The following is a 26,855-nucleotide window of genomic DNA, read 5'->3' on the forward strand; positions in this document are numbered from 1 at the left end:
GCTTGAATGAGGCAGTCGTCCAGGTATGGATATATTTGAATTTCTTTTTGTCTGCAAAATGCAATTACTGGTGCCAGGCACTTTGTAAAGAACCTGGGTGCAGTAGACAAGCCAAAGGGCAGTGCAGAGAATTGGTAGTGCATTGTACCAGCTTTGACTCTGAGGTATCTTCTGCAATTTTGTCTGATAGGGACATGCAGGTATGCCTCTTTGAGGTCCACAGTAACAAGCCAAACCTTCTTGTCCAGCATGGGTAGAAGCTGCTGTAATGTCAACATTTTGAATTTCGGAATATCCATGTAAGTATTTAGAATTGAAAGGTCTAGTATGGGCCTCCAGGCCTTGTCCTTTCTGGGAACCAGGAAGAGTCTTGAGTAAAATCCTTGTCCTTGTTCCTGTTGTACTTTTTGAATAGCTCTCATGTCCATGAGGGCTGAAATTTGTTTTTGTGCCTCTGCCCATTGATTTTGTGGCAGGTCTGGCATTCCTTTTAGCCTTGGTAAAGTATGAAAGTGGAACCTGCAACCTTGAGACACAATATTCAGAACCCATTTGTCTTGGGTGATTGTTTGCCAGTTTTGAGAAAAAAGTGCTAGTTTTCCCCCCTAAAGGGGCTGGCAAAAGGGAAGTGCTTGGCGTACGAAGGAGGAAGTCATTGGGACTGTTTCCTGTAAGGTTGAGACTTGTCCTCACCTCCTTTTGGGGTTGAGGTGCCCCACTGTCGTTGTCTGTTAGAGCCTTGGGGTTGAGATCTGCCTCTTGGGCGTCTGTATCTGCCTCTCTGTGGCCTTGTCTGACACTGGAAAGGACCAATTATTTGTTGGCCAATTTCTGCTAAATCAAGGTGGCTGTACCTGTAAGAAATCCTTGACTGTTTGCATAGATTTAGCTTTATCCTCCATTTTCTTTAACACCAAACAAGGTATCATGCTGTAAAGTAGCATCCAATAATTTTGCCTTAACATGATCAGGTAAACTCTGTTCTTTTAACCAAGCATGTCTTTGAATCACAGAACCTGTAACTGCAGCTCTACAAGAGACCTCTAAAGAATCAAAACCACATTGCAGAGTATGTTTTCCCACCTGTTCAACTGCATGCAATAAATCCTGCATTTCTTTACAGTCAGGAGTTTCTGAGCTTCCAAGCATTTTCTGTTTTAACTGAGCCATTAAATCTTGTTGGTACTTAAGCATGTGAAACTGGCAATTTAAAGCCCTTATTGCTAAAGTTGCAGAAGTGTAAACTTTCTTCCCCATCTATCCAAAGGTCTCGAATCTCTGTCAGAGGGTACTGGATTTTTTGCAATGGAAGCCTTAACCCCTTTTGGACCCTGGGAAATAGTTTCTGGATCAGCAGAAGGGTTTTTATAAAGAAACTTGTGAGAGTCAGGGACTCTATAATACCTATCTGGCTTAGCTGGTGCTGGGGGCACAGAATCAGGAGATAAGCTGGATTCAGAGAACACATCATCCACGATATCAAGCACAGGCGGAATAGCCAGGGGCCTGTGCTGAGGCAATACAAGGAAATCCCTGAGCCTTTTCTTGGATTCTGAATAATCCTGACTTTCCCAATGGAAATGCTCCCACATGGTATGTAAAGTTTCCCCAAAAGAATAATCCTCAGGAGGAGAGGCTGAAGGGATAGATTCTTCAGCATCAGAGTCCTCATAAGGGGGTAGAGAGTATCCCTGGTCTGAAGAGGAATCAGAGGAAATGGAAACCTGATCAGAGGAATCATAGTCAGTATCCTGCCTAGGCCTTTTTTTAGGAGGGGGATGGGAACCCCTGATTAGAGTAATGAGGTCTTCGGCCATTTTAAGCATCCATTTCTTAGGCATGGAGGACTGTCCAGGAGAATGTTGTACTTGCTTCTTTGTCTTTAATGGTACTTTTGTCTTGGCTGTTGCTTTAATGGTAAGTTGTGAAGGTCTGAAAACACCCTCAGAAGCCGATGCCTGCTCAGCGGCTCCGGACCCATCTGAGGGATTAGTTTCCGTAGGCCCAATACCTTGAGTTTCCAGAGGCCTAGTTGTCTCCACATGGGAGTCGGAGGCGGCCTGTGGCTCTGAGGTAGTGGGTGTCAGGGGCTGCAAAAGTGCCTCACTGAGAACCGGCGAACCGGCAACTGGCCTAGAAGAGGTTTCATCGTCGGTTTTGGACCTCGGATGCCTGTTTTTATCCTTGTCTTTGTGTTTTTTTGGAATTGCGGTCGTCGGTTGATCCGACGGCATGGTATAATTGAACCTTCGGCAAAAGTAGTGTAAAGTAAAATCAAAACGTCTTTTTATAGTGTGTTTGTTAAATCTAGCACAAAACCAACAACTAGTGACATCGTGATCAGGGCCTAGGCATGGAACACAGTAAGAGTGGAAGTCCTTATGAGGTATTTGCTTCCCACAAGAAATACAATTATTAACTTTTTCTGACATCGGTCTGAGGCAAGAAAAAAGTTTCCCCAATGGGGTACTTAGCTTTATTGGAGACTTCGGATCTGAAATTCGACTTCGAAAATCTCAGGAGTCAGCCGACCGGCACTTGTGAACTGCTTCTGCTTAGGGCACCACACGGCAAGAAAGAGTGAAGAAAATGGCGTCAGATGCATCTTATATACCCCTGGCGCACTGACGTTAGGGAAGAAGCGACAGCAACCGACGCCGGACCAAGACTTTGGAACTCTGGCCGACTACGGGACCGCCTGACGGCAGGATAACCCAAGTGTAATGACTGCAGCAGTGTAACATGATGAACATCAGGCAAAGTCTGATAGACTGATATCAGAGACAGAGACTAAACCGGTATGGATTGAGAAAAAGAGTCTGCTCACGTTTCTTCAAACCTGTTCATGAGCTCCTTTTGTGTAAATGGCAACTCCAAGAGCCTCTTGTCTACAAGATGCAAATGCTGGATACAAGTGGACTTCAGAAACTGGGTCTATATTACAAGATCAAAATTTTAGTTAATAGAATAACTAAAGATCGATCTTGTAATATCGAAAGCCAAAAACGTAGAACGGACAATTTACCGCAGGGAAACAATTTCCTTGGCTGTTATGGGGATTATGCCCTTTTCTCCAATGTGGAGCAATCTCTGAGTTGGTATATTTAGTTAAGGGGGGTGTGGAGGGCAAAGCCCCCCACTTGATTTGGGATTAAAAGTTTTTTTTTTCATGTGGCCAAGGGAAATGTTTCCCTGCATTAAATCGGCTGTTCAAGGTTTTTGGCTTTCAATATTACAAGATCGATCTTTAGTTATTTGACTATTATATTATATACAGTATGGCTGGGGAAACCATGAAGACCACCAAAGCCATGTAGCCAAATGCCCTCAAGAACAGCCTACCTGTCATATAGTCCCTGCTGCAAAATGTTAGTATCCAGGAAGATGGTATACCTGCATTCTACCATGTTCAAAACTGTTCCTGGGAAAAGTTGTCTCCTTTCTGTAGTTAGGCCCAGGTTTTGTAGGATGAGTGAAAAAAAGAAGTTATGTCTTACCATAATGTTCCATCCAAGTTGTTGATCTTCTTCCAGTCATCACTGATAGGTTCGGTTCCGAGCCTCTGAACCGAGTCGGCCTTATACCAAGCTTGCATGCACCAGAAACTGTCGAGCTAAGCTGCTACCCACAACGCCCTTCACTCAGTTACCTCAGATCGAGTTTGCATGCAACATATAGGAGAGAACAAAAAAAAAAAAATCAGAGGCTGTCTCTGCGCAGAGACCCGAAAACACCTCAAAGACACAGAAGATCTGCCAGGAGCCTTTGGCGGGGGTCGGTGGGATGCTATGATGACTGGAAAAAAGATCAACAACTCAGATGGAACGTTATGGTAAGACATAACTTCTTTATCTGAAGTTGTTAATCTTCTTCTTATTCATCACTGATGGGACAGAATCACAAGCTACTTGGAGAACCTGGGTGGCCCTTACGAAAGAACATTCCTGAAAAACACTGAGCCAAAGGCCGCTCTTCCCCTGGAGATCAGATCCAATTTGTAATGCTTGATGAAGGTATGGGGTTTAGCCCAAATGGCTGCTGCACAGATGTCATCCATGAAGGTCTTAAGAGTGGAAGGCAACCAATGCTGCAATAGCCCTAGTTGAGTGAGCTTTGATTTGACCAGGCTTAGATTCATTCATGAGTATGAGAAGCTAATGCAATCCCTGAGCCATTCTGACAAAGTAACCTTAGATACTGCACATCCCATTCTAGGGCCAGAAAAGGAAATGAACAGTTGGTCCGACTTGCGAAAGGACTTAGTTCTGTCTAGGGAGAAACGTAATTGTCTATGAACATCCAATGAATGTAGGCAGTATTCTCCCTTGTTTGAATAATTTGGAAAAAAATACAGGGAGCTCAATGGCCTGGTTAATAGAAAAGTCGGAAACCACCTTGTGGAGAAAGGAAGGGGTAGTACAAAGTGATACTCTGTCCTTATGGAAGATCAGATAAGGGCTCTTGATACATAAGGCTTGGAAATCAGATATTCATCTGGCTGAAATGTCTGCCACCAGAAATAAGGATTTCAATGACAGGAATTTTAGATCACATGTTGCAGCAGGCTCAAAAGAGGGTAGAGAGAGAGACTGAAGAATCCAGGAGAGATTCCATGCCTCCATCGGTTGCCTAATGGGAGGTCTGCTGTGGAAAATTCTCTTGAGGAAGGTCTTGCAAAGTTGAGTGGAAATAAGCAAGACTCCATCTGAACCATTACGGAAGATGGAAATAGCTGCTAAATGGACTTGAATGGTGGAAGCTGATGCACCACTGTCAAACAACTCAGCAAGATAATGAAGAGTAGTAGCTACAGGAGCTGAGAACGGATCTAGCTTCCAATTATGTGACCAGATAGGGAATCTTTTCCATTTGTCCCTGTAAAATTTTCTGGTGGATGGTTTATGGGAGGCCAGGATAATATCACGGACAGATGAGAAGAGGGTTTCCTGCCTGGCAACTAACAGAAGTGAAGGAAACAAGCCGTCAGCTTGAGAGTGGATAGAGTCAGTGGAGTCAGCCTTTGTGGGTGAGATATGAGGTCCTGACGAGTGTCTAGGATCCAAGGACGTTGTAACAGAGGAGGTCGGAGGAAGGGAAACCACACTTGATGAGGCCAGAACGAGGCAATGAGGATCACTTTGCTTCTCAACTGAATAGATTTCCTTAGAAAAAGGGGGATCAGAGGAATCGGAGGGTAAACATAAAGGAGACTGCGTGGGCCAATCGTGAATCAAAGCGTCTCTTGATGACTTCCCGTGAGAGGGAAAGAGGGCAAAGTAGCTGCTGCATTTTGTGTTTGAGGGGGAGGCAAAAAGATCGCAGCATGGCTGGCCCCAATGGCTGAAGATTTCTGCCATCACACTCGGCTTGAGAGACCACTCGTGAGGATGGAGGATGCATCTGCTTAGCCTGTCCCCAATCACGTTGGAGCTCCCCAGGATATGCGTTGTGATCAGAAAGAGGTTGGAAACTATTGCCCAATGCCAGATTCTCATGGCTTCGCAACATAGGGGATAGAATTTAGTCCCTCCCTGTTTGTTTATGTAGCAGACAACGGACATGTTGTCTGACTGGATAGCAATCGTTCCAGACGGAAGGAGCGGGTGGAATGCTTGCAACGCCAATAGCACCGCTCTTAACTCCAGGACATTGAAATGCAAGTTGACCTCTATGCTGGACCACGGACCCTGGACTGACTTTCCCTGGAAGTGCCCCCCCCCACACCCTATCAGTGAAGCGTCCCTGGTCACAGTGGTGCTGGGTTGGGGAGTCTGGAAGGGGCAACACCAAAGATTTTCATCTGTACTCATCCACCAGAGGAGATCTTATTTGCAGGTGTTGGAGATGAGAATCTGAGAGCTCAGGGGATGAAGACTGGATATCCACTGGGAAAGAAAGAGCCATTGTAGTAGTCTCATGTGTAATCTGGCTAGAGGAGCAATTGGGATGGCTGCTGCCATAGACCCCAGAGCCTGAAGAACTTCCCTTGCAGACACCTTCCTTCGACAGAGTATCACTTGAACCTGTGCCCTTAATCTCTGAAGCCTGTGAAGGGGAAGAGAGACCAGACTTGATTGAATGTTGAATATTGCCCCTATAAATTCCAATTGTTGTGAGGGCTGAATGTTGGACTTTTCCCAGTGGATGGTGATGCCCAGCGTCTCCACTAGAACTAGATTGTAGCAGAGGGTCCTGACCAGAAGGCACTTGTTGGGGGCAGAGAAGAGCCAATCATCTAAATACGGAAATACCTGGAATCCCTAAAGTCTCAGATGAGCTGTAACCACTGCTAGGCATTTCGTGAACACTCTGGGGGCCGTCGAGAGACCGAGTGGCATAGTGACTGGCTCCCAGCCAGAAGAGAAGGAGACTCCTGGAGCGCTTGTCCATTTTGATGTGGTAAGACGCATCCCGGAGATCTAACGAGCACATCCACACACCCTCCCATAGAAAGGGGAGGATGGATTGAATCGTGACCATGCGGAACTTGGTTTGAACCACTGATTTGTTTAGCTGGCTGAGATCCAAAATTGGCCTCCAGTCCCGGTCTTCTTTGGCACTAAAAAGAAATTTGAGTAAAACCCTGATCTGCACTGGTCTGGGGGAACCTGTTGGATGACTCGTTTTTGACATAGCTTTCGTATTTCGGAAGCTGTCTCCTCCCTTTGACTGGGTGGGACATTAGGAAGGGATTTCGGAGGTCAAGGATAAGAGATTAGGGGAATGTGATACCCTCTGGGAATTATTCTCTGCACCCACTGATCGTTTATAATAGAGAGCCAGGCAGCTTGGTGCAGAGAAAAACATGCCCCAACTGCTTCCAGAGGAAAACAATCGGGGAGCGCTGATACAGTCTTCCCAAGAAAGAATCTCTGGAGTCCTGATTTCGAACGACCCCCCTCTATCCTGAAAGGGGCGTCTTCTATTATTGGAACCCCCTCTACCTCTGGGGAGTCCTCACCACGTGCATCATGGAAAGGACCTTCAGACTTCTTGTGCCACATCTTTCCACTCCTCTGGCTCCTGGAGAAGGAACGCTGAGGTTTAGAAAAACGTAGACCCATGGTAGACAAGATCTTCTCATCCTGTTCGCACCTCGCTAATGTATCCTTGACCTTGGCACCAAACAAAGCTGATGGTTCGATAGGGGCATTTAAAAAGGAAGACTTGAAGGAGTCCGCAAGGTCACAAATGCGCATCCAGACATGGCGTCTCCTAACTACGCCTGCTAGCTGCTCCTTCGGTTGCATGGGACAGCAAGCTCATGGATGAATTGGAGATTGACTCTAGGGTGGCAAGTTAGGAAACAACTTTATCACGTGCTCCATCCGAAACTTGACCCGCAAGGGTTCCAGACAGCTCGGAGATGAGATCTCTCTGGAGCCTCATAAAATGTGCCAGAAAGTTCAGAGACCTGACAGTAAAGTTTGATGACACAAAACCTCACTTCCCTAACCTGTCCACTGGCCAGGACTCTCTGTTGGGCGGGTGAACAGCAGGACTTTGCTCCACAAGGTCCTTTTTCGTGGCTGCCGCCACCACCATAGCGTCTACAGGCAAACCTCTAGACCAATGGGGTTGATCCTTTGGAGGGGACAGTATCTTATCTGATCTCCTGGGGATAGCCTCAACAGAGTCAGGGTTCTTCCATGCCCGCTGCACGATGAGCATGACCAAGCTATCGGCAGGGGGGCGGGGGTCACCTAAGAAGTAGAGGGCCAAGAGCGGAAGGCCTGTAGGAACACGGATTCCTCCAAGGAAGAATTGGAGGGCTTCCGGTCATCCCTCTGCTTCAAGATCTCCAGGATGTCTCCAAATGAGACATCATCAGGGGGTGATTGTGGGGATCCTTACCCATCATCGTAGTCCGTATCTTCCGTGAGGGACTCCTCTGGGGAGTCCATGTGTTTCCTCTTACATGCCCATTTCTGAGGGGGTTCTTCTGTGAGAACATCCAAAGAAGACTCAGAAAGGGACATACCCTGAACAGGGGTTTCCTGGGACTTGCACTCTTGGAGTCCTGGGGCGGGGTGGCCTTTCACAGCTGCAGCTCAGAGGGAACTGGTGGGATATCCGACATATGAGGATTGCTTGAAGCGAGCATCCTCTCCATCACCCGGAAAGCAGGCCCGCCTGAAGAGGAATGGGAGCCCGGAACCGAAGAAGACAATTTCGGAACCGGAGTCAAACCCTGCTCCACATGGTCCGCTCCCAGGGACAAAGCCTCAAGCAAAACTGGGGCGGGAGTTACTCTCGGACCTGAAGACAGAACCGGCAACACAACCTGAACCGAGGGTTCCACCCCTCCCCCCCAAGGGATCCAATGGAGGAGAGTATGTAGGGGTCGCCGGTGTAATAGACCCAAAGCCCAGAGTGGTATGGGATCTAGGAAAATTTGTAATTCCCCTGGAGGTCAGCAGCTGATCAAAAAGGCGCAACACATCCAATTCTGAAAGGCACCTGGTGGACCTTACCGATGCCCTTGAGGAGGAATCAGGTCGGTCCAAAAAGGGACTACAGGCTTGTCTGGCAAATGGATCTGCAGACGGGTTGTACCGGGTCCGTGGTGAATTAAAGAACAGTACTGACAATTCCAGTTTGGAAACCGGCAACAATGGAATGATTGGAGCCGAGAATGGGCTCGGACCCGAGGTCACAGCTGGGGTGGAGGTCAATAGGGGCTCTGAAGCCACTGTCAGAACAGACGGAGCAGAAATGGGGGACGTCGGAGCCGAGGTACAGACAGGCAAACTGGTCGGAACCGAGGTTGTAGTGGGCGCCATAATAGGAGCCGGAACAGGCGCCGAGGGCAACCTCGGTATGAGTCACTGAAGCCAAACTCACAGCTGAGGTGGTCGGAACTGAGGAGGCGATATGGTACTCTGTAGAAGTCTTGTGGGCCTTGTGCTTATGACTTTTGCCCCTATCACCGGCTGGTGAAGTGGGGTCTGAACGAGGACGTTTTTTGTCCACAGAAGGTGGGGATGAGACCTCAGATGCAGAAATAGCCTCCAAAAAAGGCAAAGGAAGCAGGCCGTTAAGAATCAACTTGTTTCGTCTTTCCTTCAGTGTCTGCTGACTAAAGCTGGCACAAATATCACATGGAGGTTTAGCCGATAAGTGCAGAACCCCCAAACAATACACACACTCTTCATGTAAAATCACTATTCGGGAGTTTACCACTGCAAGAAGAGCAGTGTTTAAACTCCATAGTCCCTTTCTTTTCTGACATAAGAGGAAACACACACACACACTAAAGTAGAGAAAGTGTAGAGATAGAAAGAGAGGGAAATACCAACAATGGTATTGGGAATACCACAAGGGTATAAGGGTCAATACTAGCAATGGTACGAAAATAAATACCTGTGGGTAGGGCTGAGTGAGTAAATAGAGAAAAAGTTAGCAAACTGACAGGAAAAATTCACAAATACTTATAAAATTTTGAAAAATATAACACGTAGCTGGAGAGCTCGGTGAAACGCTGCTATATGGCTGCGTGGCAAACGAGATGTGAAGTAACTGAGTGAAGGGCATTGTGGGTAGCAGCTTAGCTCAAGAGTTTCTGGTGCATGCAAGCTTGGTATAAGGCCAACTCGATTCCAAGGCTCGGAACTGAAACCATCAGTCATGAATAGGAAGAAGATTAACAACTTCAGATTAACAGTTCCATGACACAATTCTTGTTAATTTTAGGATACTCAAAACACCCTGCTCTGTTTAGGCATGAAAGAGGCATTCAAGTAGTGTTGTATGTCTACCCCTTTCATTCTTAGAAATGTTTAAAATAGTGGTAGGCACTTTGTGAATACCACTGGAACATTAGAGAGTCCAAGGGGCAAGGAATTAACACTAGTAGTGAAGGACACATCCCTGAATATCAGAAATTTCCTGTAGACCATGTGAATTGAGACATGCAGGCATGTATCTCTCAGACCAAACATAATTAGAAAAGTCTCTGGCATACAAAAAAGACTGATGAGTGGCCATGTTGAATTTCAACCTCTTCTAGAACAGGTTAGGCACCGAGTGGTCCAAAAGTGGATTTCAATGCCCAGCTTTCTTTAGCACCAGAAACAAGGATGGCGGAGTGGTGCAGTGGTAGCATTGTCACCTCACAGCAAGAGGTTCTCCAGTTCAATTCTCGGCTGGGGTGCCTTCTATGTGGAGTCTGCATGTCCTCCCTGCATTCGTGTGGGTTTTCTCTGGGTGCTCCAGTTTCTTCCCACATTATAAAGACATGCATCTGGAGCATTTCTCCCCGGGCCTCTGCTGAAAATTGGCTTTGTTCCAAGTTGGACTTTCCCAGTTAACAAATGTTAAATAAAATTAAAAAAATAAAAATAAAAAAAGTGGGAGAAACAAGTGACGCTTCTTTATTCTTTAAAACTTCTTCTATTGGCACTTGCTCCACACGCTGCTGGAGGAGGAGGAGGAGAAGCAGCAGAAGGTGAAGCTGGCCCTCCAAAATCATACTTATTTCTGTAAATAGAGGAAAGGTTTCAAATTCTATCCTGCATCTGTACGGTTTCTGACACTACGCTTGACCAGACCTCTCCCAAATAGCTCAGTCTCCATCAAGAGAAGCAAATGGAAGGAAAGGGAAGGTAGTTCGTATTGGGAACTAAAGTTCCTACTTTTTAATGAGCTGCTTCCTGTGCCAAAAGTACAGGGTTTGAATTTTTCTTCCTTCATTTGCCTACTGTTTGACCTTAAGCAAATCACAATAAGGCAGTGCCCTGGGAAAATGTGAATTTGGGTTAGGCTCCTTAATGTTCTACTGGACTGCATGCATAGCAACTAGCCATGAACATATAGCCCACTTCCATATAGTCTGAGTCATGGCTGGGCTGGATACAGAGACTGGCCACCATCCTCCCTCCCTTTTTCCTCGCCATATGTTTTTGAACTATTTTCAGCCTCCTGATTTTTGTTCTGGCATGTATTAAAAGATCAGATTTGAAAACTATAATTTTGCTGTACTTGAGAAACTTGAGAATGGGAAGATGAAAACATTGTTCTACTGTTTGCTTCACTTTATGCTTCTCCTTTAGCTTAGATAAAATGTCCTATGAAGGTTTTCCACTCAATACATCCTTTACAAAAGGAGCAATCATCAGCTCTCCTTTAACATTTTCTAGTAGGGCATGCAACCTGAGCCAGGCATGACATCTAATAATTCTGTAAACCATATCTACAACACTATAACCACACTTAGTCACATGCTTCACTATCTTCTACACAATCTGAGCAAGTTTTGTAATTTGTGATTTCAGGGACTCACCCTGGATTTTTGACCAAAAGTTACCCATTTGTTTTAGGAGTTCACCCTGATACTTTACCACGCATCTCTGCCAAATGACAACTGCAAAAGCTAATGTGGCAGAAGTATACACTTCTTTATCATCTCCATCTGTCTCCATATGGACCATGTTGGGTCCTGCATCCTGGGACCAACTGTAAGAACTTGAAGTTAGCCAAGGAAATAACTGGGGTCCACCACAGAGTTTTTGTAAAGTCACTATTAGGCCTGCTGAACAACACATAAAAAGGTTTGGTTTGTTAAGAGAGGGAGTCTGATAGTCTTGTTCCAAAGATACATCTAAGAAAGCATCCTCAAACACTTTAAAACACTGCAGGGATGTCCATGGGTTTTGGTTCCTTAAGGCACAAGAGATTCAAATATCTTTTTCTTATTCCCACATTCCCTTCATTTCCCACTGAAACAGCTCTCTCATCTTTTTGACAGTTTCATCAAACAATACAGAAGCCAGGGCCACAATAAAAATATATGCCATGCTATTGGAGCCTAAATGTTGACCAGGGGCACTATTAAAGGAGGCCTGCTGTCCCTGTTGTTGTCTGTTACTACTTACTTCCAGGCACTGTTCATCTGATTCAGGGAATAGGAGGTTAGGAGATATGTGTGGGGAATGCAACAACTTAAAATAGCAATGTTTGCTGATGACATTTTGCTTAATTTGACTCATCCCCAGAAGAATATAGATAAGGTCTTGGGTATTTCAGCAGAGTATGGTCAGATCCCCGGCCATAATGTTAATGTGACAAAAATGCAAGCAATACCTGTGAATTAAGAGCCTAAGGAGGAATTTAGACAAAGTACCACTTCCTATGGAGGCACACCAAGGCCAAATATCCATGAATATACTTAAAAGACTCCTCTCCTGGGAGGGATTATTTGAGGCTACTACAGAAAATGTGGTTGAAGAGGTATACAAAAGATCCACTAAATGGAAAATATTACCAATTAAAAAGATCACAAAGTGCTGAACTTGCAAATGTTTATTTTTCCAAATTTTTTTATGTCTGGTACAGGGACATGAAGACCAACTCTCCAGAAAGGTGAATATTAAGATAAGGCACTAGATGATACATACTTTTTGGGTAAGACAGCAGTGGCAGCCAGGTAAAACTCTGACTGTCAAAATGTATGGGTGAGACAGACTTTCCAGATGTAATGGAGTATATGCAAGCAATGGAAATGGAACTTTATCATGAATAATACAACCAAATGTCAAAAATGGAGGTCCACCAAAGGTATATAAAAATTTTATGGAGTTCTTTTGTCTCAACAAAGAAACTTCATCAGAATATGAAACGTACCTTCAAAAACACATGCACATTATATATATATATATATATATACATATATATATGGGATCCAGACACATGTTCGACTAGCATATGTCCGAATCACAAAACATCGAACACACATACATGAAAGCGCTTAACATCGACAAGCGCTTCCGTGTATGAGTGCCTGTTTCGTAGATCGGACTACAGTGCAGGTAAGGGAAAATTCCCTTTTCCCCATTGTAGTGTGATCTTGAGTGAGAATAATAAAGTAGGGGGTTGTGGGGGGCACAGGGAGCGAAGCCCCCCTGCAGAAACGTACATTTTTTTATTTTTTTTTTAACTACACATACATGGAAGCGCTTTTCGATGTTAAGTGCTTTCGTGTATGTGTGTTCGAAGTTTTGTGATTCGGACATATGCTAGTCGAGCATGTGTCCTAGACCCATATATATTATACATATATATATATCTCCATCAAATACAAACCCATTGGTCCAAATGTTGATCCCAAAAATAAAAGGTATAACAGGTGTAGAATTTTCCATGAAATTAAATAAATCAACTGTAATTTGTTCATTAAGAAGGTACTCTTCCAAATACAAATCAATCCTTCTGTAAACTATACTAATCTGGTCTATTGAGACAGGGTGAATTTCCCACCCGGTTTAAATGAAAGTACATCTACTGTACCAGTGTTAAAGTTGAAGGCAAAAAATGTAAAAAGAATTTTATTTAAACATATTATGTATATGCTTTAATGTTTCTAGGATGATTTTAGTACAATATATTTTTTTACAATATTTGTCAACTACAGTGTAAATAATGATTTTTAGGTAAAATTTTTAACAAATGGGAAAATACAGCTTTAAGTGTAGCCCATGTTTTAATTACTAATCTAAATTAATCAATTATGTGATTAATGTCTGGACCATGGGTTTGTGTTTGATGGTTATGAATATACATATATATATATATATATATATATATATATATATATATATATATATATATATTCACTTCAGAATCTCGAATGTCTGAAATCTCGAAATTCATATGGTCGAGACCATATGATTGAGGTTTCAGAAGTCTGAAATTCTGAAACAAATCCAACAAAAAAAACAACAGATAAAACATTTCTGCAGGGGCGCTGTGCCCCCCCACTACTTAAATATACCAACTCCGAGATCGCACTACAGTGAGGAAAAGGGAAATCTCCCATTCCGCGCTGTATGCAGATCTCCGTTCAGAATTTCAAAATCCTGAAACCTCAATAATATGGTCTCAACGATATGAATTTCGAGATTTCAGAAGTTCGAGATTCTGAAGGGAACACACACATACACACACACACACACACATATATATATATATATATATATATATATATATATATATATATATACATACATACATTGATAGATAGATACAGCTACACAAACAAGTGCTTTTAAAGGTATGTTACTTATTCTGATGAAGTCTCTGTGTTGAGATGAAAGCACTCAATAAAATGTTTATATACCTTTGGTGGACCTCCACTTTTGGCATTTGGTTTGTTGTTTACCGGTCTTTTTATTATGCATTATAGCAGTTATTGCTGAACTTTTTCATGAATGTTTGGATCAAGAGTTTGGTGTGACTTGGTAATTTATATTGTTAGAAAACATGAAGAATAGAACTGACATGATGTAGTACAGTTTGGATATCCTGCGGATGTTTCAAATAGAATATGCTCTGGAGGTAGTGAAGAAGCGTACAGTGTTAAAATATTGGTATCAACTGGTTGAGGAAGGGGTACTAGGAGCTTGGAGGAAGTTAAACACGTGGATTAGAACTAAGAGGTTAGAAGAAATTGTCTGATGCTGAAGATGGAGATAATAAGAAGGGGGTGGATATAAGAAAAGTAAAAGTGTTAGTCATAACAAAATGGATTAAACAAGCTAGATAAAGTATAATTTCTCAAGATACTGAATTTTGCAGGACATGAGAAAGAAGGAAGCTGAATGCTGTGTTAAACTTTTGAGTATTCAGAGGAGTTGTAGAGGAGATTGTGTGTGTGTGTGTGTGTGTGTGTGTGTGTGTGTGTGTGTGTGTGTGTGTGTGTGTGTGTGTGTGTGTGTGTGTGTGTGTGTGTGTGTGTGTGTGTGTGTGTGTGTGTGTTGTTAAAAGGGTCCAAAAAGCCAGGAGGTTTAGAATATTTGCATGGCACTATACAAGTATTTTTAAAACCCAGATAAGTTGTCAGAAATGTTTCCAATGCAGATACAGGAGTGTTAGTAATGTATGGCAGGTAACTGGAATACTTAGTTACATATGTTTTGAGAGTGACCAAAGTTGGATCAAAATAAGAGGGTAGCAGAGTAACATAAAGGACATAGCTGGGGGACAAAATATGTTTAACCTCAATATTGTAAAGCAAAATGGCAAACTGACATGGTGTGCACAGCAACTGTTGCTTCTAAAATAACTGTGACAAAGAAAATAGTAACTAAAAACTTGAATAAAGAAAGAAAAGCCTAGAATTCTGGAAATTAACTGGGTGGTATGGGAAACTGGGGAGGAAAAGTACACAAGTAAGTGGATTCCTTGGTTTACCTATATGGCCAGACTAGGGGATATGGACACTATGCATTATGAATAATTTAGACACAGGATATCATGTCAGATTAAGAAAAAAGATGAGCTAAATAAGAAAAATGGAAAGGAAAAGGAGGTAACAGAAGAAGGGGGAGTAAGGAAAGAGGAACAGACAGCATAGACAGAAAGAACATATACGGATAGAATTATTATTGTCAGAGGATGAAGGTTATGGGCTGATACTATTATCTTTATTTACTTTTTCTCAATTCTCTTCAGCTATAATGATTACTGACACCAGATATTTTGATGTAAACACTGCGTGCTTTAAACAAATTTTAAAGTTAAGGCAGTACAATGGGGTTTAAGGGGATACAGGACAACTGTTAATTGTAATAACTTTGCAAATGACTAGAATAAGAATGGCAAAGTAATTGCAAAATGTAATGCTTAAGAATACTGGTATATACTGTACTTCATATGTTCATTGGTATAGGCACTGGAACTGGGAAATGTTGATAGTGATATTCTCCAATTTATGTTGAAGACTCCTCAGATGCGTGCATCCTGGTTTTGAGTTTCTACTGTCAATCACAATCTAAGTGTGGTCTCTACCAGTTCTTCAGGCTTTTCACATAAAACCCACAAAAATCTATCAATATTCTAAAAGAGGGTCTATATTAATTTGTCGAAATAGCAATTCAGCCAACTGCTATTCAAGGGACATAAAACAGCGAATGTTCACTTAAGTGAACGTTCACATTCATGAATGTGTTACATAGGGAAAGGAGTTACCTGGCCTACATAAGGAAATGCCCTTTTCCCCATTGCAGTGTGATCTCTGAGTTGATATACATGAGTAGGGGGTTGGGGCACAGCCCCCCACCTGTGCGGGTTTGCTGTACTGCGGTGTGTATTACGGTGGAAATGTTGGCCAACGCTCTTCTCCATGTAACGCATTCATGGATGTGAACATTTGCTTAAGTGAACGTTTGCCATTTTATGTTCTTCGAACAGCAGTTCACTGAATCACTACTTTGACAAAGTAATATAGGCCCGCTTAAAGATGCCAGTATCCTAGATGAAAAAGGCAATGAAAGTGATAATCTTTATAAAGGATCTGCTGCCTACATTCATATAGGCTCTAGATAAGGATTCCCACTCAAAACATCACTAGGAAAATCAGACAACGAATCAACAGAAGTACATAAAAAGAAAGATAGTCTTCCCAACAAGGCACTTACTTTTTCAAAAGGTTCTTTGTAAAGGAGCTCTGAAGCCAAATGCTGAAACAAGCAACTGTGCAATTTCTTGATGATCCATGTACATGGCTGTAGTAATAAAAATAACTGAAGAAGGTAAAGGCTGACCCAAATTCAGGCTTGCATCCTCACACAGGGAGGCATTCAGCCCATGCCCCTACTTCTATGTCCACAGAGCTCTTGTGTCCAGCTGGATAGGCAAACATCAGCCCACACTGTTCCCATATTCCTGAAATTCTACTGTAACAGTGATCCATACAAATAAAACCCCTTTATTACCTATACACTTTTAGAAATAAGCTTAATGAAAACATCTCTGCAGCAAAGTTAATATGCTCCACAATACAACAGTTAGTAAAAGTGCAACAAGGATTAAGCTGCAACCGTATAATTTGTACCTAAAATATTTATCAAGGAGGACATGAAAAAACATGCCTTCAGTTCAGTAGCTGCTAAAAGCCCTCTTTTAAGAGCCTGGTTAAAATAACCACATGTCAAGATTCAGCTCTGGTGGTATATGGGGATAAAGCACTGAGTAAGGGAGGATGGTTGTGCCCATTCTTTATTGGGGGGAATGGCAGTGTTGTATGCATACTGGGGGTGGGCTTACCAAGTGAACACCTGGCAGTAGTTTTCCTTAGTGAATGTATGGCAGCATTCACTCACAGCAGTAATTTTCAGTGGGTCTCTGCTGTAATATGGGTAGCTCCTTTTCTTTGTGTGTGTGTGTGTGGGGGGGGGGGTTATGCCATGCAAAATGCCCTAAATGCTGGGATGCTTGTGAGGGCTCAAATTACCCTTATGGTTGCTTGTAAGACAATTCCTCCTGACTGCTGTCGTCCCCTTCTTTACTGGGGTAATTCACTAGTACAAGTGAATGAATGGAGAGAGCCTGAGTAGAGGTGGTCTGATGGTCAGAAGATATGGGGGAAGCAAAAAGAGAAAACACCATTTGTCAATGTGAAAGGATGACTGGTGATACACCAAAGCAGTATACTGCTTTTCACAGTCATGAACACCATTCATGGCTGCTCATAATCTGGACTAAACTACTGTACCACTGAGACTCATTAATAAACCTCACCAACATTCCAAGAAAATGGGGAACCTCAAGCTGCCTTGAACTTGTTTATAAGACACATGTGAGTAAAGGACTCTGTGCTTCCATAAGACTGTGAGTTAGTATTAGAAAAAGCTAACCGTTGCCTCAGTTAGACATGAGTACTTTTGAAAACTTGAATTCTTTTGATGAAGGACAATCTTTTTTGGCCATCTTTCTGGCTTGCTGTGTAAATGCTAGCTACTGAAAGTAACCTGCTCCTCCTTAGAAATGCAATTTCCTCTGTCAGCATATCAAAAGATGTGCAAATAAAGAAGGAATATCTACCTTGAAGCTCACTTATATTCAATGAATACTTACATAGCTATCTCCCTATACTGAACCTTAAATACCAAGTGACCCATTTAGTTTTAAATCCATTTACAGTTGATTCATCAAATATATCATTTGAATGGTTCCAGTTTTAACAACCCTTTCTGCAAAACAATACTTCCTTACATCACTCCTAAAATTACCATATTATTTGACATTAACACCTCTTCTACCACATTTACTTTCCTTTCCATTTATAAACAGCATTCAATATTTATTAACAACATTCAATTTACTTCTCACAAACCCATATTGGGTCTACTGTGAATTGCACTGCATGTCTTTGACAAATAATTAAAATACAAAACATTTTGCAAAAGCAAGCCATGTTGTATGTGGGGTCAGGCCCTCATATCCCCAATTCTATATAAATACACCAACTCTGCGCTTCTAGAAAAACAGATCCAGAGAAGAAAGATAAAGTTAAAAAAAGCAACACTCACTTCATAGCTCTTCTCTAAGGTTATCCACCATATTTAATAATCGCTCATTATAAAATAATATTTTATTCCAGTAATGATAGTCTCTGCTATCTCTTTGCCATTTAAATCTCTTTCTCTCAGTGTGGCCTACAAAACTATATGACTAACAGAAATACTAAGAAAAAAAACTACACATCAAAAGAGTCAATGTATACATTCCACTTCAAACCATTCAAAATACAACTTATACTTTATTTACAGTCACAACTTCCTTAGGACAATTTAAATTGTAATTACATTAAGAAGTAATCCAATTAACAAGAATCATTTCCATTTCTGTTTCTTCCTCAACAGCATCACTGAACATTTTATTCTAGGGTTATGTAATCCAGACTTCATGTCTATTCATTTTCTTTTGTTCTGATTTAGCTGCTATCTTTTAATTCTGTTGCTTAAATCATTTAAGTCACTTCCCAGTAAAGTTCTGCTGACCATTTTTCAAGAAAGTTGTCCCAAATTTCTGACTGCTTTTATCCGTAACCTCCAAAAACTTTTCACATATTCTAATATAATTTTCATGAAAAAATAGCGAGATAATTATCCACACCTAGCCTTAGCTTGTGTTCTTTGCTAATGACTGGCAGTTGATTTTTATGGTGCCAAGTTGCCAGCCCAACGCCCAACCTTCAGCGAAGGCACGCCCATTCACGCATGTCTTTCGGAGGCCACTCGACCGCGGGGAGGACATGCAGACTCCACACAGAAGGCACTCCAGCCGAGAATCGAACAGGAGAACCTCTTGCTGTGAAGCAACATTGCTACCGCTGTACCACCGCAGCTGTTAAACCATATAAAGCATATGGAAAGAAAACAGCACTACCTCAGATGTGAGGATGCTTGACTGCATGTCTGAAACATGCTTTACTCTAAAAGTTAATGTGATAGTAGGAATACTTTATTATAAATAACTACTAATTTTAGCTCTGATAACATAATTAGAATAAATTGATAATATAAGTCTGATACTCATATTTGTAAGTTTGACAGTAAAATCAAATACTACATGCTTGATTTTAGTGAACTAATGGTTAAAAGTAAAAAAAAAAAAAAAAAAAAGATAGCTATACATCTATACTCAATTTACTTAGCAATACAAGACCACATTTCTGCAACCATTTTAAATTTTCTGGTCAATTTCTATAAAAAAATATGTCATGACTCTCAGCTACAAAAATGCACACACCTAGTAATACTAGGTACAAAGACATGTACAAAACTTTCTTTTCAGGTAAAGTGTGTTGTTACATGAATTTAAGTTCTAGAAGGGAAAGGCAAGCATAAATCCAGTGAAAAAAATATCCTTTTTTATGAGAAATATATACAACTTTTAATTCTGAAGTAGCTGTAACTCAGATATTGTCCCCACCCACCCACAACAGAAGTCATATACCCACCCCCAGTGGAAATCCAATAAAATGCAACATGGCAAACAATGATTGTGAGATTTCTACAAAAGCTTGCAAGTGGCAGCTAAGAGCTCAGAATAAAAGGCTATACATCAGATTCCCTTTGACAATTCTTAGAAAAATCTTGCCGCATGCTATTTTTGAACACCTGGGTATAAACTACATCTAAAATTGCAATTCCATCCAATGAGGACATGAATGCAATTCATTGCTGAAGGTAGCCAAACCATATTACAAAAAGCATTGCAAGGAAGTTTGGTGGTGGCACACTTCCAGTGAAAATATTCCTTTTCCTGGAGAAAAGTATAAGTATAACATATATATTTGTGTGTGCATGTATATGTATGTGTGTGTATATGTGTGTGTGCGTGTATATGCAAGCGTGCTTGTGTGTGTGCATGCGCATGTACATATATGTGCATGTATTTTTGTGTGTTACATCTGATGTAATAACAACTCAATACAAATATAATCTGGACATGTACTACTCTTCCCCACACTGAAGATAAATAATATATTCATCTCTAATGGATACTAAGCATAGTGCTACATATCAGACTATCACTATTAAAACTTTAAAGTAATTATCCTTGGTCAATCAGGTGTGAAATGTCCCAAAGACTGCCATTCTAATGGTCATGCACGCCTTTTGGTGATGTCCACCTAATACAGGGTCAAATCTCTGAGACAATTTTCTTTTTTCTCTTAACAAATTTTGAGGAATAACTTTTCATATTAAGTTACAAACTTTTCTTATGATGTACTTTTAGAAGCAAAGGTAATGGAAGAGTCATACAATGAATCCCTGACTACTAATTCTTCAAAATGTTTTCTTTTGTACTTAACTGAACATGTCAAATGCTTTAACAAATCGTGTTAAGGACAACTACGAAGGATTTTACTTCTTCCTTGCATTATAACAGCACAATATATTTACAAAAAAAAAAATGTACACATCTACTGTGAAATGGACATTATTCCATGACATTGTAAATCAAAGAATGAAGCAATCATTTCAGCTCCTTTTACAGAATGACCAATCCAGTTGAGTATGTCTCTTTTGATAAGGCAGCTTCTTTGACTGTGAATAAGTTAAACTGTCCATATATACAGTGGATATAAAAAGTTTACACACTCCTGTTAAAATACCAGGTTTTGGTGATATTAAAAAATGAGACCACAATAAATCATTTCAAAACTTTTCCCACCTTTAATGTGACCTATAACCTGTACAATTCAATTGAAAACAAACAAATCTGTTAGGGGGAAAAATATAAAAAAAAAATAAAAAAACATACAATAAGCCGTATGCATAAGTGTGCACACTCTTAAACTAATACTTTGTTGAAGCACCTTTTGATTTAATTACAACATTCAGTCTTCTTGGGTAAGAGCCTATCAGCATGGCACATCTTGACTTGGCAATATTTGCCCACTCTTCCTTGCAAAAGCTCTCCAAATCTATCAGATTGCGAGGGCATCTCTTGTGCACAGCCCACTTCAAGTCACCCCACAGATTTTCTATTGGATTTATGTCTGTGTTCTGGCTGGGCCATTCCAAAGCTTTAATTTTCTTCTGGTGAAGCCATTCTTTTGCTGATTTGGATGTATGCTTGGGGTCACTGTCATGCTGAAAGGTGAAATTCTTCTTCAGCTAACAGACACCTGGAAGTTTTGGGCCAAAAGTGGCTGGTATTTGGAACTGTTCTTAATTCCCTCCACCTTGACTAAAGCCCCAGCTTCAGCTGAAGAAAAGCAACCCCAAAGCATGATACTGCCACCACCATGCTTCATCTTGGGGATGGTGTTCTTTTGGTGATGTGAAGTGTAAATGTACCTTTTGGAATTGTTGCCAAAAAGTTCAACCTTGGTCTCATCAGACCAGAACACATTTTCCCACATGCTTTTGGGAGACTATGCATTATTTTGCAAATTCTAGCTGGGCCTGGATGTTTATCTGTGTAAGAAAAGGCTTCTGTCTTGCAACCCTAAGCCATAGTCCAGACATATGGAGAATACGGGAGATTATTGTCACATGTAGTACACAACCAGTACTTGCCAGAAATTCCTGCAGCTCCTTCAGTGTTGCTGTAGGTCTCTTGGCAACCTCCCTGACCAGTTTTTGTCTTGTTTCTTCATCAATTTTAGAGGGACGTCCAGTTCTTTGCAATGTCACTGTTGTCCCATATTTTCTCCACTTTTTGATGACTGTCTTCACTGTGTTCTATGGTATATCCAATGTTGTGGAGATTTGTTTGTATCCTTTTCCTGACTGATACCTTTCAACAATGAGATCCCTTTGATGCTTTGTAACCTCAATGCGAACCATGGCTTTTGCTGTAGCAGACAACTGAGTAAATGTCAGGAAAATCCGACTAGGACAGCTGAATTTTATTTGGGGTTAATCAGAGTCTCTTTAATTGATGGCAGGTGTGTACCCAAGACGACTGAATGTTGTAATTAAATCAAAAGGTGCTTCAACAAAAGTATTAGTTTAAGAGTGTGCACACTTATGCAACCAACTTATTGTACGTTTTTTTATTTTTTCCCCTAAAAGATGTTTGTTTTTCAATTGAATTGTACAGGTTATAGGTCACATTAAAGGTGGGAAAAGTTTTGAAATGATTTATTGTGGTCTCATTTTTTATATCACAAAAACCTGGCATTTTAACAGTGGTTGTAAAGTTTTTTATATCCACTGTAACTGCTGTGATGATTAATATTTCACAAAGATACTGTCCTTAACCAAATCATAATTACCTTAACAAGCCAGTATGACATCTATTTCACTATGACCAAATGACAGCAGACGTCAGCCATTTTGTATGATGACTGTGTATACATCTGTATAATGTTGATCTAACTCTCTTTATATATACATACATATATCGGTATACTATCAAAATGTTGCAAAACAAAATATATCCCATTCAGAACACAGACAAAGAATAGCGAAATGAAAAAGATTCAACAGATCACAATGTCGAATCTGCTGAACTAATTCAGCAGATTCGACATTACCGTTGAACGGATCAAGTGATGTCTGTATAAGAGTGCAGGTAAATCCAACTGCTACACCTGACATCACGTTTTTGTTGTGGGGCAAGCCCCCCACATCCCCTGCTAATATATATTCCAACTCTGAGATTGCAGTACAGTGAGGAAAGGGATGCATTTCCCAAACCGCACAGTAACATGATCTCTGCACAGTACTTTTGAGTTCATATCAGCGAATGCGCAGTGCATTTGCTGATATGAACTTTTGAACGTGGAGGTGTTTAGCAAAATAGAAATTCGAACATCCGTCTTTCGAATTTTCCATCTGCGGAGCATCTCCGTTCGCTATAGTGGTTTGTAAGATGACGTTGGTGATCAAGAAGAAGAGGAGGAGTGTGAGGGCAGCACCAAGGATCAAATGGTGGAAATTGAAAAAGGGTAATTGTGAGGTGGAGTTCATGGAAGAGTTAAGACAGGCACTGGTTGGCAGTGAAGAGTTACCAAATAGCTGGGTAACTACAGCAGAGCTAGTAAGGGAGACGGCTAGAAAGGTGCTTGGTATGAAATCTGGACAGAGGAAGGACAAGGAGACATGGTGGTGGAATGACGAAGTACAGGAGAGTATACAGTGAAAGAGGTTGGCAAAGAAGAAGTGGGATTATCAGAGAGAGATGAAGAAAGTAGACAGGTGTATAAGGAGATGAGGTGCATAGCAAAGAGAGAGGTGGCGAAGGCTAAGGATAAGGCATATGAAGAGTTGTATGAAAGGTTAGACACTAAGGAGGGAGAAAAGGACCTGTACTGATTGGCTAGACAAAGGGACCGAGCTAGGAAAGATGTGCAGCAAGTAAAGGTGATAAAGGATGAGGGAAACATACTTACAAGCAAGGAGAGTGTGTTGAGCAGATGGAAAGAGTACTTTGAGGGGTTGATGAATGAAGAGAATGAGAGGGAGAGAAGGTTGGATGATGTGGGGATAGTGAATCATAAAGTGCAATGGATTAGCAAGGAGGAAGTAATGATAGCTATGAAGAGGATGAAGACTGGGAAGGCTGTTGGTCCAGATGACATACCTGTGGAAGCATGGAGATGTTTAGGTGAAATGGCAGTGGAGTTTTTAACCAGATTGTTTAATGAAATCTTGGAAAGTGAGAGGATGCCTGAGGAATGGAGAAAAAGTGTTTTTGGTACTGATTTTTAAGAATAAGGGTGATGTGCAGAGCTGTAGTAACTACAGAGGGATTAAATTGATCAGTCACAGCATGAAGTTATGGGAAAGAGTAGTGGAAGCTAGGTTAAGAAGGGACGTGATGATTAGTGATCAGCAGTATGGTTTCATGCAGGGAAAGAGCACTACAGATACGATGTTTGCTCTGAGAGTGTTGATGGAGAAATACAGAGAAGGTCAGAAGGATTTGCATTGTGTTTTTCTTGACTTAGAGAAAGCATATGACAGGGTGCCTAGAGAGGAGTTGTGGTATTGTATGATGAAGTCGGGAGTGTCAGAGAAGTATGTAAGAGTGGTACAGGATATGTACGAGGGTAGTGTGACAGCGGTGAGGTCTGCGGCGGGAGTGACGGATGCGTTTAAGGTGGAGGTGGGAATACATCAAGGATCAGCTCTGAGCCCTTTCTTATTTGCAATGGTGATGGACAGGTTGACAGACGAGATCAGACAGGAGTCCCCATGGGCTATGATGTTTGCAGATGACATTGTGATCTGTAGTGAGAGTAGGGGACAGGTGGAGGAGACCCTGGAGAGATGAAGATATGGTCTAGAGAGAAGAGGAATAAAGTTCAGCAGGACTAAAACAGAATATGTGTGTGAATGAGAGGGAGGATAGAGGAATGGTGAGCATGCAATGAGTAGAGGTGGCAAAGGTGGATGAATTTAAATACTTGGATCAATAGTTCAGAGTAATGGTGAGTGTGGAAGAGAGGTGAAGAAGAGGGTACAGGCAGGATGGAGTGGGTGGAGAAGAGTGTCAGGAGTTATTTGTGACAGACGAGTACCAGTAAGAGTGAAAGGGAAGGTCTACAAGAGGGTAGTGAGACCAGCTATGTTATATGGGTTTGGGATAGTGGCATTGACAAAAAGGAAGGAGTTAGAGCTGGATGTGGCAGAGGTAAAGATGTTAAGATTTGCACTGGGTGTGACAAGGGTGGACAGGATTAGAAATAAGTATATTAGCCCAGGTTGGAAGGTTTGGAGACAAAGCCAGAGAGGCAAGATTACGTTGGTTTGGACAGGTGCTGAGGAGGGATGCTGAGTATATTGGGAAAAAGATGCTAAGGATGAAGCTTCCAGGTAACAGGAAAAGAGGAAGGCCTAAGATAAGGTTTATGGATGCAGTGAGAGAGGACATGCAGGTGGTTGGTGTGACAGAGCAAGATGCAGAGAACAGGGAAAAATGGAAACAGATGATCCGCTGTGACGATCCCTAACAGGAACAGCCGAAAGAAGATGATATATATATATATATGTATACCTTCTTCTTCTTCTTTCGGCTTTTCCCAGTTAGGGGTCGCCACAGCAGATCACTGTCCGCTCATGATTGGCAGTGGAGTTTTACGGTGTTGAGTTGCCTGCCTGGCGCCCAACCTTCCACAGGAGGCACACACGCACGCACTCACGCCTAGGGCCAATTTAGTGTGTCCAATCCACCTATAACATGTCTTTGGTATGTGGGAGGAAACCGGAGCACCCGGAGGAAACCCACGCGACCACAGGGAAGACATGCAGACTCCGCACAGAAGGCACCCCAGCCAAGGATCGAACAGGAGAACCTCTTGCTGTGAGGTGGTAACGCTAAACGCTGCACCACCGTGGCCGCTATATATATATATATATATATATATATATATATATATATATATATACACACACACATATATATATATATATATATATATATATATACTATGCCTGCCCAAAATAACTATGTTCTGTCTGAAAATAACTCTGATGTTGAGGTGAAAAATTCTGAAGACAGCAATGTAGTTCAGTGTTTTCATATAATCACTTTCATGCATACAACTACACACACACAAATTCACACACACACACACACACACACACACACACACACACACACACACACACACACACACATGCATGCATGCATGAACACTGTCTGTGGCAAGCCAGATCAACAATTAGTTTTCTAACAAATCCTAGCCCTACACTCCCTAAAAGATAATTTTCTAGATGGCGACCCCCTCTAGCATTAAACTGTGATATACTGGGGGAAAAAAAAAACTGACCACAGTGATGTGTTTCAGCTTGAGTCACGCAAACACACTGCACCAGACACACTAGATCAACTGGTAGTTTCTGTCACACAGACTTCCTCCTCAACCTCACCCTCACCAAAATAACCACTTTATCTCTTGGGTACACCCTTGATGTTCAAAAGTAATCAAGTGAAATGTGATTGCTGCAGTAATGTTTTTCAGCTTGTATTTTTCTCTCTCTCTCTCTCACTCACACACACACACACACACACACACACACACACACACACACACACACACACACACAAGCATGCGCACACAAGCATGCACACACACAAGCATGCACACACACAGACTCTCTCTCTCTTCATTAAAGGCTAGACCATAAATTAGTTACTTTGACACATAGACTGCCTCTATCTGTGCCAGTGTCCCTCCACCCAAAAAAGGCAAATTTCACAGATATAGAACACCTTGGATGTTTGACTATGATCAGCTGAAAGATGCCAGACTAGTACAGACTGATATTCATACTAACCTTTCACAGTTGTGTTTCATGAAGGGCATATGTTTCCCACAATCCCTATATGAAGAGATTCACCAATACTCCCTCTTAAACTAATATAATCATATATGTGGTTACTGAACACTGAAGAAAAAAAATACTTTAACAGTATAGCCTCATTTTTGCAGCTATGGCTTTTGCACGTGTTCTTCGCAGGTCTGTCTTCACACAGTTGTTCTTTGATAAGTTATCATATTTCCATTACCAAGATGTGGCCATTTCTAGGCAGGTTCAAATTAAACTAGAATTGCCATTAAAATGAACAAACTGCAATATTTTCAAAATATTCAGTCAAACTCAAAGGTGCAT

The 26,855-nt window shown here is 41.6% G+C and overlaps 1 protein-coding gene across 3 annotated transcripts in view; it reads right to left on the reverse strand.

The window, feature by feature from the left end:
* PIGN (phosphatidylinositol glycan anchor biosynthesis class N) overlaps positions 1 to 26,855 on the reverse strand; it is a 1,150,670-nt gene that overhangs the window by 1,060,489 nt on the left and 63,326 nt on the right. The window lies entirely within an intron of this gene.

This window comes from Protopterus annectens, chromosome 3.part0 (genome assembly GCF_019279795.1).
Source record: "Protopterus annectens isolate FY-2018-M chromosome 3.part0, PAN1.0, whole genome shotgun sequence".
Taxonomy (NCBI): domain Eukaryota; kingdom Metazoa; phylum Chordata; order Ceratodontiformes; family Protopteridae; genus Protopterus; species Protopterus annectens.